Source organism: Vulpes lagopus, chromosome X (assembly GCF_018345385.1).
Source record: "Vulpes lagopus strain Blue_001 chromosome X, ASM1834538v1, whole genome shotgun sequence".
Classification (NCBI taxonomy): domain Eukaryota; kingdom Metazoa; phylum Chordata; class Mammalia; order Carnivora; family Canidae; genus Vulpes; species Vulpes lagopus.
This window is the reverse complement of record NC_054848.1, coordinates 81,165,229-81,178,649: the sequence shown is the minus strand read 5'-3', so window position 1 is coordinate 81,178,649 and position 13,421 is coordinate 81,165,229.

Sequence of the window (13,421 nt, the reverse complement as noted above, 5' to 3'; positions counted from 1 at the left end):
ATTGTACACATGGAAGAAGTACCAATATCAGATCCTCCTAGACTAGAGAGGAACTGCTGTCAAATGAGGAAGGAAGGCAGATTTTGCAAATTGCAGACCAGCAGGCTTAATGTTGACCGGAGGCAAGACTCATACCCCTCTTCCTGTTACCTATTTCAATAACTTCTTTCTGTTCCTTGAATTCTCCAAGCTCAGCCCTGCCTAAGCCTTTGCATTTGCTGTTGCCTCTGCTTAAAGTAGGGGTGGGCAAACTTTTCCTGCAACAAGCCCAGAAGTAAATATTGTAAGTTTTGTGGGCCATATGGTCTCTATCACAACTACGCAGCTTCCAGCAAAAGCAGCCATAGACCATGCATAAACAGTAAAACTTTATTTACAAAAAACAGGCTTTGGGCCGGATTTGGCCCAAGGCCCGTAATTGGTCAACCTGAAGTATGTTTTGCCAGGACTGTTAAATAGCTAATTCCTTTTTGTTCAGAATTCAGCTCAAATAATCATTGCTTCACAGTGAACTATTCAAACCAAAGTAGCTACAAATTTACTTGCTTTGCAATATCCCAATTTTAATTCTTTCCTTTTTTAAAAATAATAATTTATTTTTTATTGGTGTTCAATTTGCCAACATACAGAATAACACCCAGTGCTCATCCCGTCAAGTGCCCCCCTCAGTGCCCATCACCCATTCACCCCCACTCCCCGCCCTCCTCCCCTTCCACCACCCCTAGTTCATTTCCCAGAGTTAGGAGTCTTTATATTCTGTCTCCCTTTCTGATATTTCCCACACATTTCTTCTCCCTTCCCTTCTGTTCCCTTTCACTATTATTTATATTCCCCAAATGAATGAGAACATATAATGTTTGTCCTCCGATTGACTCATTTCACTCAGCATAATACCCTCCAGTTCCATCCACGTTGAAGCAAATGGTGGGTATTTGTCATTTCTAATGGCTGAGTAATATTCCATTGTATACATAAACCACATCTTCTTTACCCATTCATCTTTTGATGGACATTGAGGCTCCTTCCACAGTTTGGCTATTGTGGACATTGCTGCTATAAACATCGGGGTGCAGGTGTCCCGGCGTTTCATTGCATCTGTATCTTTGGAGTAAATCCCCAACAGTGCAATTGCTGGGTCGTAGGGCAGGTCTATTTTTAACTCTTTGAGGAACCTCCACACGGTTTTCCAGAGTGGCTGCACCAGTTCACATTCCCACCAACAGTGCAAGAGGGTTCCCTTTTCTCTGCATCCTCTCCAACATTTGTGGTTTCCTACCTTGTTAATTTTCCCCATTCTCACTGGTGTGAGGTGGTATCTCATTGTGGTTTTGATTTGTATTTCCCTGATGGCAAGTGATGCAGAGCATTTTCTCATGTGCGTGTTGGCCATGTCTATGTCTTCCTCTGTGAGATTTCTCTTCATGTCTTTGGCCCATTTCATGATTGGATTGTGTGTTTCTTCGGTGTTGAGTTTACTAAGTTCTTTATAGAACTTGGAAACTAGCCCTTTATCTGATACGTCATTTGCAAATATCTTCTCCCATTCTGTAGGTTGTCTTTTAGTTTTGTTGACTGTATCCTTTGCTGTGCAAAAGCTTCTTATCTTGATGAGGTCCCAATAGTTCATTTTTGCTTTGGTTTCTTTTGCCTTCCTGGATGTATCTTACAAGAAGTTGCTGTGGCCGAGTTCAAAAAGGGTGTTGCCTGTGTTCTCCTCTAGGATTTTGATGGAATCTTGTCTCACATTTAGATCTTTCATCCATTTTGAGTTTATCTTTGTGTATGGTGAAAGAGAGTGGTATAGTTTCATTCTTCTGCATGTAGATGTCCAATTTTCCCAGCACCATTTATTATTTTTTTATAAATTAATTTTTATTGGTGTTCAATTTACCAATATACAGAAAAACACCCAGTGCTCATCCCGTCAAGTGTCCGCCTCAGTGCCCGTCACCCATTCCCCCCCACCCCCCGCCCTCCTCCCCTTCCATCACCACTAGTTCGTTTCCCAGAGTTAGGAGTCTTTATGTTCTGTCTCCCTGATATTTCCCACACATTTCTTTTCCCTTCCTTTATATTCCCTTTCACTATTATTTATATTCCCCAAATGAATGAGAACATACACTGTTTGCCCTTCTCCGATTGACTTACTTCACTCAGCATAATACCCTCCAGTTCCATCCACGTTGAAGCAAATGGTGGGTATTTGTCGTTTCTAATGGCTGAGTAATATTCCATTGTATACATAAACCACATCTTCTTTATCCATTCATCTTTCGATGGACACCGAGGCTCCTTCCACAGTTTGGCTATTGTGGACATTGCTGCTAGAAACATCGGGGTGCAGGTGTCTCGGCATTTCATTGCATCTGAATATTTGGGGTAAATCCCCAATAGATCTTTGGGGTAAATCCCCAACAGCCCAGCACCATTTATTGAAGAGGCTGTCTTTCTTCCAGTGGATAGTCTTTCCTCCTTTATCAAATATTAGTTGACCATAAAGTTGAGGGTCCACTTCTGGATTGTCTATTCTGTTCCATTGATCTATGTGTCTGTTTTTGTGCCAGTACCACACTGTCTTGATGACCACAGCTTTGTAGCCAATTTTAATTCTTTCCATTGCACTTATCACTAACTCATATTTTCTTGTGTTGACTTGTCTCCCTGCACTCACATGCACCAGAATAGTAACTAACATTTTTTGAGCTCTTATTATGCACCTGACACTGCTCAAAGCATTTTACATATATTAGCTCTTTTATTTTTTTAAGTGATAGACATTTTAAAGATTATTTATTTATTTATTCGAGAGAGAGAGAGGGAGAGGCAGAGAGAGAGAAAGGCAGAGGGAGAAGCAGGCTCCATGCAGGGAGCCTGACACGGGACTCAATCCCGGATCTCCAGGATCAGGCCCTGGTCCGAAGGCGGTGCTAAACCCCTGAGACACCCGGGCTGCCCTATTAGTTCTTTTAATCTTAATAATAACCTTGTGACAATAATCCTTCATCTCCCCATTTTATATATGCAGAAACCAAGGCTGAGATTAAGTGATTTATCCATGTGGTCACATAGTTTCACAGGTAGTGATTCCAGGATTTAGAGCCAGCTCATAAGCTTTATGTGATTGGGATACTGTGGTTTATAATAAGAAATAAATATTTGGTCTTTGTCCCTGTTTCTGGCACAGTGCCTCTAAAATTCTGGAATTTCCCAAGTGATGAGAGCAGAAAAATATGTCTTTTTGTTATGTTAATGAGATGACTTTTGGACCACACCTAAGGATGGGAGCTGCTTGCCAAGAGAACCAACCATGTGATTAGAGGGTTGGAACATTCAGTTCCTCCCCCTCCCCCTCCTGACCAGGGAGGGAAAGGGCTGGAGGTTGAATCAATCACCAATGGCCAGTGATTTAATAAATTGTGGCTATGTAATAAAGCCAAAAGGACAGCTTCTAGGTTGGTGATCACACGTTCATGCTGAGAGATGGGGATTTGGGAGAGGGCATAGAGATTATGTGCCCCTTCCCACATACTTTGCCCCATGCATCTCTTCCATCTAGCTGTTCCTAAATTATATCTTTTTAAAAAAGATTTATTTGTTTATTTGAGAGAGAGGGAGAGAGAAAATGGAAATATGAGTGGGAGGAGAAACAGAGGGAGAGAAACTCAAGCAGACACCGTGCTGAGCAAGGAGACTGATATTGGGCTCTATCCCACGGCCCTAAATCATGACCTGAGCCAAAATCAAAAGTCAAATGCCTAACTGACTGAGCCACCCAGGCACCCCTGGAATTATATCTTTTTATAATAAACTGGTAATCTAGTATGTGAAATGTTTCCCTGAGTTCTGAGCAAATTAATCGAACTGAAGAGGTGGTCACTGGAACCCTCCATCTCTAGCTGTGGGTCAGAAGCACAAGTGACAACCTGGACTTGTGATTGGCACCTGAAGTGGAGAGGGGGGCAGTCTTAAAATTGAGCCCTTAGCCAGTGGATTCTGTACTATGTCCAGGGAGATAGTGTCAGAATTGAGTCGAGGGGCACCCAGGTGGCTCAGTGGTTGAGCATCTGCTTTCAGCTCAGGGCATGATCCTGGGATCCTAGGATCAAGTCCCACATTGGGCTCCCCGCAGGGAACCTGCTTCTCCCTCTGCCTATGTCTCTGTCTCTTTCTCCTTGTGTCTTTCATGAGTAAATAAATAAAATCTTAAAAAAAAAAAGAATTGAGTTGAATTGTAGTATACCCAGCTGATGTCAAAGAATCACCTGGTGGTGTGGGGAGAAACTCCTGCTGCACATTGGAATTGGAGGCAGAACTCTAGCTATAGTGCATCCTAGTTATAAGCTCCATGAAAGCAGGGGTTTTTGCGTGTCTAGTTTATTAATGATAAACTTAGAACAGTCTAGAACAATGTTTGGTGTATAGCAAGTGTCCGATAACTATTTGCTTCATAAAAGTTTTGGAATGCTCAGATTATTAAAGGGAGGCAGTTTTCACTAAGAATAAGTCCATTAGACCTGTTTTCCTTCTTTGATGAGGCTGCTCACTTAGTACAGAGAACAGGGAAAGGGGAATAGAATTTTGCATTTCTTTAGCTTCTAAAAAAGCATTACACAAGGTCTTTCCTGGAACCCTTAGTTTACTAGATCTTTCAGTGTCAATTAACACTGCTACTCTTCTCTTTCTGTTTTTTGTTTCCATGACACCACACTTTCCTAGTTCCTTTCACACCTCTATAACTGTTCTTGCTTTGTCCTTGTCATGATCCTCCTCCTCCATCAACATGTAGGTGTTGACCAGTGTCTCATCCTTGGTCCTTGGCTCTTCCCACTTTCCAAATTCTCACTGATGGCCCCATCCATTCTCATTGTTTCTATTTTTACCTTTGTTCTGATGACACCCAAATCCAAATCTCCCAGCCAAAACTTAGCCCAAGCCTTGAGAAATCTCACAGGTACCTCAAGTTTAACATGTCCAAAACCAAATTCAATATCTCCTCCTCAAGCCTAGTCAATGTTTTATATTCCCTGTCTCAAATGATGGCATCACCCAGTCACCCCCACGCCAGAAACCAGAAAGTTATTTCTGCCTCCTTACTCTCTCTCACTCCTTCCCAGAGCTAAACTCTGACCCAATCTGGACAGTTCAACTCCTCAAATATTTCTCAATTCATCACATACCTAGTAGCTGTTACCAACTCATAGCTGATCTCCCTGCCTTTAGTTTTAACTACATCCAAGTCTCCACACAGTCACCAGAATTAGTTTCTTAAAGTGCAAATATGATCATGTAACACCCCTTTGTCTACAAGATGGAGTCCAAACTACTTAAGACCATGCAAATCTCCTCAAAATTGCCAGCTTTATCCCCCACTACATCTCATGCATATCTAATGTTTCAATAATACCGAACAGCTTGCAGCCTTGAAATTCTCCAAACACTTCTATGCCTTTGCCCACATAGCAGCCTCTGCTTTGATGCTGCTCCCCTCTTGCCTTGGCAGACTTCTTGTCAACCTGTCAGACTCAGCCCAGGGCATTATGTCCTCAAGGAAGGCTTCCCCTAACATGCCCCATCTTGGGCTGGATTAGAAGTCTCTCTTCTGTGTTTTCAAAGCATCCTAAACTGGCCTCTGTCACAGCACTTGTCCTGCCATGTCTGTTCCCATGCTTGTATCACTCCATAGACTGTGAGCTTCCTGAGGTCAAAGACTATGCTTTATTCAAAATTGTATCCATCACACCATTACAGTGCCTGTCACACACTAAAATTTCAATAATGTGTGATGAATCAGCGATTTTTTTTTAGGAATTATTATTTTTCTTTTCTTTTTTTTTAAATTAATTTTTATTGGTGTTCAATTTACCAACATACAGAAAAATACCCAGTGCTCATCCCGTCAAGTGTCCACCTCAGTGCCCGTCATGCCCATAACATGCTGTTGGCTCTCTGAGTTCACTTGTAACACTGTTTTTTTTTTTTTTAAGATTGGTTTATTTATTCACGAGACACACACACACACACAGAGGCAAAGACATAGGCAGAAGGAGAAGCAGCCTCCCCGCAGGAAGCCTGATGTGGGTCTCGATCCTGGAACCTGGGATCATGTCCTGAGCCGAAGGCAGATGCTCAACCACTGAGCCACCCAGGGGTCCCAACTTGTAACACCCTTAATACTTCCTCACACAAAAAACTGTCATATAGTGTGGGAAATGCAATGGTAGGGGTAAAACAAAAGAACAGAAGGGGAACACCTGACATGCTTTACGATGAGGGGTGTGTGTGTGCTAATTCAAACCTAGGCTGCAGTGATAGAAATAGAGTTTCCAGTGAGGAGATAGTGTGGGTCTATTTGGCATGGTCAAACTATGCCTCAGCAGCATTTCAATCAGTGAGTCAAATTGGATTAGTCAATTAATGCCAGTGGTTCAGAAAGAATAAAGCCAAGTCTCGGGAATGGTTGGAGGAATAGGGAAGATATAACCCAGATAAAGTATAACTATAAAGGATTTGATGGTCTTATTCAAATATTGGAAGGGCTCTGTTATAGGTTGAATTGTGTCCCCCAGAAAGGTATGTTGAAGTCCTAACCCCTGGGATGTCAAAATGTGACTTTATTTTTGAATGGAGTCTTTGCAGATACAACTAGTTCAGATGAGGTCATATTGGCATGAGGCGGAGGTGGGGGGGCTGCTCAATCCACTATAACTGATGTCCTTATAAGAAGAGAGAAATTTGGCCACAGATATAGACCGAAGATGGCCATGTGAAGAAGGAGCTAGATATTGGAATTGTACTGCCACAAGCCAAAGAACAGGAGCCCCCAGCAGCTAGAAGAGATCAAGAAGGATTCTACCCTAGAGCCTTCAAACAGCCCTGCCAGCACTTTGATTTCAGACTTCTGGTGTCCAGAACTGAGACAAGAAATTTCTGTTGTTTAAAACTACCTGGTTTGCTATACTTTATCACATCAGCCATGGGAAACTAACACTGGCTGTCATGGAACAGAGGGAGTAGATTTGCCCTGCGTGAGACCCAGTGGATGAAAGATACCAGGAGACAGAAATACTTCTTTATATTGAATGGAAACCTCATAGTCATGCTATCCAAAGGTAAAATGAGCTGCCATGGGAGCTGATAAGCTCCCCATGACCGGAGGCCCAGGCTGGATAGTTGTGTGACAGAAATAATACTAGAAATAATACCAGTAGTAATATAAATTCCATTCATATCCTGATTTGAAAAAGCCAACCGCAAAAAGATGCTTATGAGATAAGTGGAGATGAATGCTGATTAGATATTTGATTATATTAAGGATTTCATGTTAAAATTTTAGGTGAAAATAATGGCATAATGGTCATAATGGAAGGGAATCTTATCTTTTAGTGATACACACTGAAGGGTTTGCGGAGGAAATGATACAGGTGTCTAGGATTTGCTTTAAAATAATCCAGGAGGAGCACCTGGGTGGCTCAGTCGGCTGAGCATCCGACTCTTGGTTTCAGCTCAGGTCATGATCTCTCAGGGTCCTGGGATCCACCCCGAGTTAGGCTCCATGTTCAACACAGTCTGCCTGTCCTTCTCCTTCTCCCTTTGTTCCTCCCCTTGCTCGAGTTCTCTCTTTCTCTCAAATAAATAAAATGTTTAAAATAGATAAAGTAAAATAATCCAAGCAGGAGAGATGACTTGGTGTACACATGAAACATGATTGGCCATGTATTGATAATTATCGAAACTGGGTGATGGATACATGGAGGCTCATTTATACTATCCTCTCTACTTTTTTATGTGTTTAAAATTTTCCATAAGCAAATGCTAAAAAAAAAAAAAAAAATAGCTACCAGCTACCAAGTACTGAGCACTTACAACATCCAGGAACCATGCTAAGTGCTTTTAAAGCATTATCTCATTTAATGTCTCACAATACATTTAAAAAGACTCAGTTAAAAAGTGACATATTCTTGTATAGGAAGGTATGGTACCGTTAAAAGATATTCTCCTCAAATTAGTCTGCATAATCCAGATGAAGAGAAAATTCAATTTGTTTAGATTGCTCGAATTTTCAAAAGAATCTCCCTGTGTCAATTTGTATACCTTAAAACTAAATCTCCACCACAGCTCAATGAAACCTTACTGTATCAGTTTTACAAACGAGGAAACTGAAAGTCAGAAAAGTGAAGCAAATTGCCCAAGGTTGCACCATGACTAAGTAGCAGAAGTAGGATTTGAATACAGGTTTCTTTGACTCCACCATTCTGGGCTTTTAATGCTCTTGCTACTCCAAATGTGGGCCAAGGACCAGCAGCATAGTATTACAGGAGAGCTGCCTAGAAAATGCAGAACCTCAGGACTCCTATCCCAACCTACCAAGTGGAATTCCCCATTCATGTATAAGAATTGCATATGCTGGGGCACCTGGGTGGCTCAGACGTTGAGCGTCTGCCTTCTGCTCAGGTCATGATCCTGGGGTCCTGGGATTGAGTCCTGCATTGGGCTCTCTGTGGAGAGTCTGCTTCTTCCTCTGCTTACATCTCTGCCTCTCTGTGTCTCTCATGAATAAAATCGTTTTTAAAATTTCATATGCTATACTGCTATCCAGGTTATTAGACTCCATCAAGGGTTCTATCCTGAGCTCAGATTATACTATATTGTACCTCCGGCATGGGACCTGCGAATCTGCATACTTACGGGCTCCCTTGGATGAGTGATCAGGGATGGGAAGCACTGGAAAATGAAACCCACAAAAATCTTTTTCAACTCTCAGATTCCCCAATCCCTGATAAGCTTGCAGGAGAGGATGAAGAGCTCAGTTATGTGCACCTGTGGAAAATTACTTGCCTGTTCAATGAAGATAGTCTTTTAGAAGGGACTTTAAGTTTTCATCTGAGGAAATAGAAGCTTCGGGTTGTGAAAATAGAGTCCAGATGGACAGAATGCGAGGATCAGCAAATATATAAAAAGGCATGACAATTAATATATAAATCTTGCATTTTATTTCAAGGAATTGTCAGTGTATACATACACAATAAAATAAGATACAAGCCTGTGGCTACAAAGAAATTTGATTGGTTTTCATTGGTGCCATGTATAAATCAAAGTCATTATGCTAGAGTCTATTTTTTTTCTTTATTTTGAAGTATAATTGATAGTGTGATATTAGTTTCAAGTGTACAAATTATCTATTCCATAATTCTATATATTACCCTGTGGGTGCCATGGTAAGTGTAATCACAATCTGTTACTATACAACATTATTACAATATTATTGACTGTATTCCCTATGCTATACTTTTCATCTCCATAACTTATGTATTTTAGAACTGGAAATTTGTACTTCTTAATCACCTTCACTATTTCGCCTATCTACCTACCCACCTTCCCTCTGGCAATCACCAGTTTGTTCTCTGTATTTAAGAGACTGATTTGTTTGTCTGTTTGCTCATTTGTCTTGTTTTTTGGATTCCATATATTTGTCTTTCTCTCTCTGACTTATTTCACTTAGCATGATGCCTTCCGGGTCCATCCATGTAGTCGCAGATGGCAATTTTTCATTTTTTTATAAAGTTATTTTTTATTGGTGTTCAATTTACCAACATACAGAATAACACCCAGTGCTAACCCCGTCAAGTGCGCCCCTCAGTGCCCGTCACACATTCACCCCCACCCCCCGCCCTCCTCCCCTTCCATCACCACTAGTTCGTTTCCCAGAGTTAGGAGTCTTTATGTTCTGTCTCCCTTCCTGATATTTCCCACACATTTCTTCTCCCTTCACTTCTATTCCCTTTCACTATTATTTATGTTCCCCAAATGAATGAGAACATATAATGTTTGTCCTTCTCCGATTGACTTACTTCACTCAGCATAATACCCTCCAGTTCCATCCACGTTGAAGCAAATGGTGGGTATTTGTCGTTTCTAATGGCTGAGTAATATTCCATTGTATACATAAACCACATCTTCTTTACCCATTCATCTTTCAATGGACACCGAGGCTCCTTCCACAGTTTAGCTATTGTGGACATTGCTGCTATAAACATCGGGGTGCAGGTGTCCCGGCATTTCATTGCATCTGAATCTTTGGGGTAAATTCTCAACAGTGAAATTGCTGGGTCGTAGGGCAGGTCTATTTTTAACTCTTTGAGGAATCTCCACACAGTTTTCCAGAGTGGCTGCACCAGTTCACATTCCCACCAACAGTGTAAGAGGGTTCCCTTTTCTCCGCATCCTCTCCAACATTTGTTGTTTCCTGCCTTGTTAATTTTCCCCATTCTCACTGGTGTGAGGTGGTATCTCATTGTGGTTTTGATTTGTATTTCCCTGATGGCAAGTGATGCAGAGCATTTTCTCATGTGCGTGTTGGCCATGTCTATGTCTTCCTCTGTGAGGTTTCTGTTCATGTCTTTTGCCCATTTCATGATTGGATTGTTTGTTTCTTTGGTGTTGAGTTTACTAAGTTCTTTATAGAACTTGGAAACTAGCCCTTTATCTGATACGTCATTTGCAAATATCTTCTCCCATTCTGTAGGTTGTCTTTTAGTTTTGTTGACTGTATCCTTTGCTGTGCAAAAGCTTCTTATCTTGATGAGGTCCCAATAGTTCATTTTTGCTTTGGTTTATTTTGCCTTTGTGGATGTATCTTACAAGAAGTTACTGTGGCTGAGTTCAAAAACTGTGATGCTTGTGTTCTCCTCTAGGATTTTGATGGAATCTTGTCTCACATTTAGATCTTTCATTCATTTTGAGTTTATCTTTGTGTATGGTGAAAGAGAGTGGCCTAGTTTCATTCTTCTGCATGTGGATGTCCAATTTTCCCAACACCATTTATTGAATGGACTGTCTTTCTTCCAATGGATAATCTTTCCTCCTTTATCAAATATTAGTTGACCATAAAGTTGAGGGTCCACTTCTGGATTGTCTATTCTGTTCCATTGATCTATGTGTCTGTTTTTGTGCCAGTACCACACTGTCCTGATGACCATAGCTTTGTAGTACAACCTGAAATCTGGCATTGTGATGCCCCCAGCTATGGTTTTCTTTTTTAAAATTCCCCTGGCTATTTGGGGTCTTTTCTGATTCCACACAAATCTTAAAATAATTTGTTCTAACTCTCTGAAGAAAGTCCATGGTATTTTGATAGAGGTTGCATTAAACGTGTAAATTGCCCTGGGTAACATTGACATTTTCACAATATTAATTCTTCCAATCCATGAGCATGGAATATTTTTCCATCTCTTTGTGTCTTCCTCAATTTCTTTCAGAAGTGTTCTATAGTTTTTAGGGTATAGATCCTTTACCTCTTTGGTTAGGTTTATTCCTAGGTATCTTATGCTTTTGGGTGCAATTGTAAATGGGATTGACTCCTTAATTTCTCTTTCTTCAGACTCATTGTTAGTATATAGAAATGCCATTGATTTCTGGGCATTGATTCTGTATCCTGCAACGCTACCAAATTGCTGTATGAGTTCTAACAATCTTGGGGTGGAGGCTTTTGGATTTTCTATGTAGAGTATCATGTCATCGGCGAAGAGGGAGAGTTTGACTTCTTCTTTGCCAATTTGAATGTCTTTAATGTCTTTTTGTTGTCTGATTGCTGAGGCGAGGACTTCCAGAACTATGTTGAACAGCAGTGGTGAGAGTGGACATCCCTGTCTTGTTCCTGATCTTAGGGGAAAGGCTCCCAGTGCTTCCCCATTGAGAATGATATTTGCTGTGGGCTTTTCGTAAATGGCTTTTAAGATGTCGAGGAAAGTTTCCTCTATCCCAACACTCTGAAGTGTTTTGATCAGGAATAGATGCTGTATTTTGTCAAATGCTTTCTCTGCATCTAATGAGAGGATCATATGGTTCTTGGTTTTTCTCTTGCTGATATGATGAATCACATTGATGGTTTTACGAGTGTTGAAGCAGCCTTGTGTCCCGGGGATAAATCCTACTTGGTCAGGGTGAATAATTCTCTTAATGTACTGTTGGATCCTATTGGCTAGCATCTTGTTGAGAATTTTTGCATCCATGTTCATCAGGGATATTGGTCTGTAATTCTCCTTTTTGGTGGGGTCTTTGTCTGGTTTTAGAATTAAGGTGATGCTGGCCTCATAGAACGAATTTGGAAGTACTCCATCTCTTTCTATCTTTCCAAAGAGCTTTAGTAGAATAGGTATGGTTTCTTTTTTAAACGTTTGATAGAATTCCCCTGGGAAGCCATCTGGCCCTGGACTTTGTGTCTTGGGAGGTTTTTGATGACTGCTTCAATTTTCTCCCTGGTTATTGGCCTGTTCAGGTTTTCTATTTCTTCCTGTTCCAGTTTTGGTAGTTTGTGGCTTTCCAGAAATGCGTCCATTTCTTCTAGACTGCCTAATTTCTTGGCATATAGCTGTTCATAATATGTTTTTAAAATCGTTTGTATTTCCTTGGTGTTGGTAGTGATCTCTCCTTTCTCATTCATGATTTTATTAATTTGAGTCTTCTTTCTCTTCTTTTTAATAAGCCTGGCTAATGGTTTATCTATCTTATTAATTCTTTCTAAGAACCAACTCCTGGTTTCGTTGATCTGTTCCACAGTTTTTCTGGTCTCGATTTCGTTGAGTTCTGCTCGAATCTTAATTAACTCTCTTCTTCTGTTGGGTGTAGGATCTATTTGCTGTTTTTTCTCTAGCTCTTTTAGGTGTAAGGTTAGCTTTTGTATTTGAGTTCTTTCCAGTTTTTGAATGGATGCTTGTATTGCAATGTATTTCCCCCTTAGGACTGCTTTTGCTGCATCCCAAAGATTTTGAATGGTTGTATCTTCATTCTCATTAGTTTCCATGAATCTTTTTAATTCTTCCTTAATTTCCTGGTTGACCTTTTCATCTTTTAGCAGGATGGTCATTAACCTCCACGTGTTTGAGGTCCTTCCAAACTTCTTGTTGTGATTTAGTTCTAATTTCAAGGCATTATGGTCTGAGAATATGCAGGGGATGATCCCAATCTTTTGGTATAGGTTCAGACCCGATTTGTGACCCAGTATGTGGTCTATTCTGGAGAAAGTTCCATGTGCACTTGAGAAGAATGTGTATTCAGTTGAGTTTGGATGTAAAATTCTGTAGATATCTGTGAAATCCATCTGGTCCAGTGTATCATTTAAAGCTCTCATTTCTTTGGAGGTGTTGTGCTTAGAAGACCTATCGAGGGTAGAAAGAGCTAGATTGAAGTTACCAAGTATAAGTGTATTATTATCTAAGTATTTCTTCACTTTGGTTATTAATTGATTTAAATATTTGGGAGCTCCCACATTCGGGGCATATATATTGAGGATTGTTAAGTCCTCTTGTTGGACAGATCCTTTAAGTGTGATATAGTGTCCCTCTTCATTTCTCACTACAGTCTTCGGGGTAAATTTTAGTTTATCTGATATAAGGATGGCTACCCCTGCTTTCTTTTGAGGACCA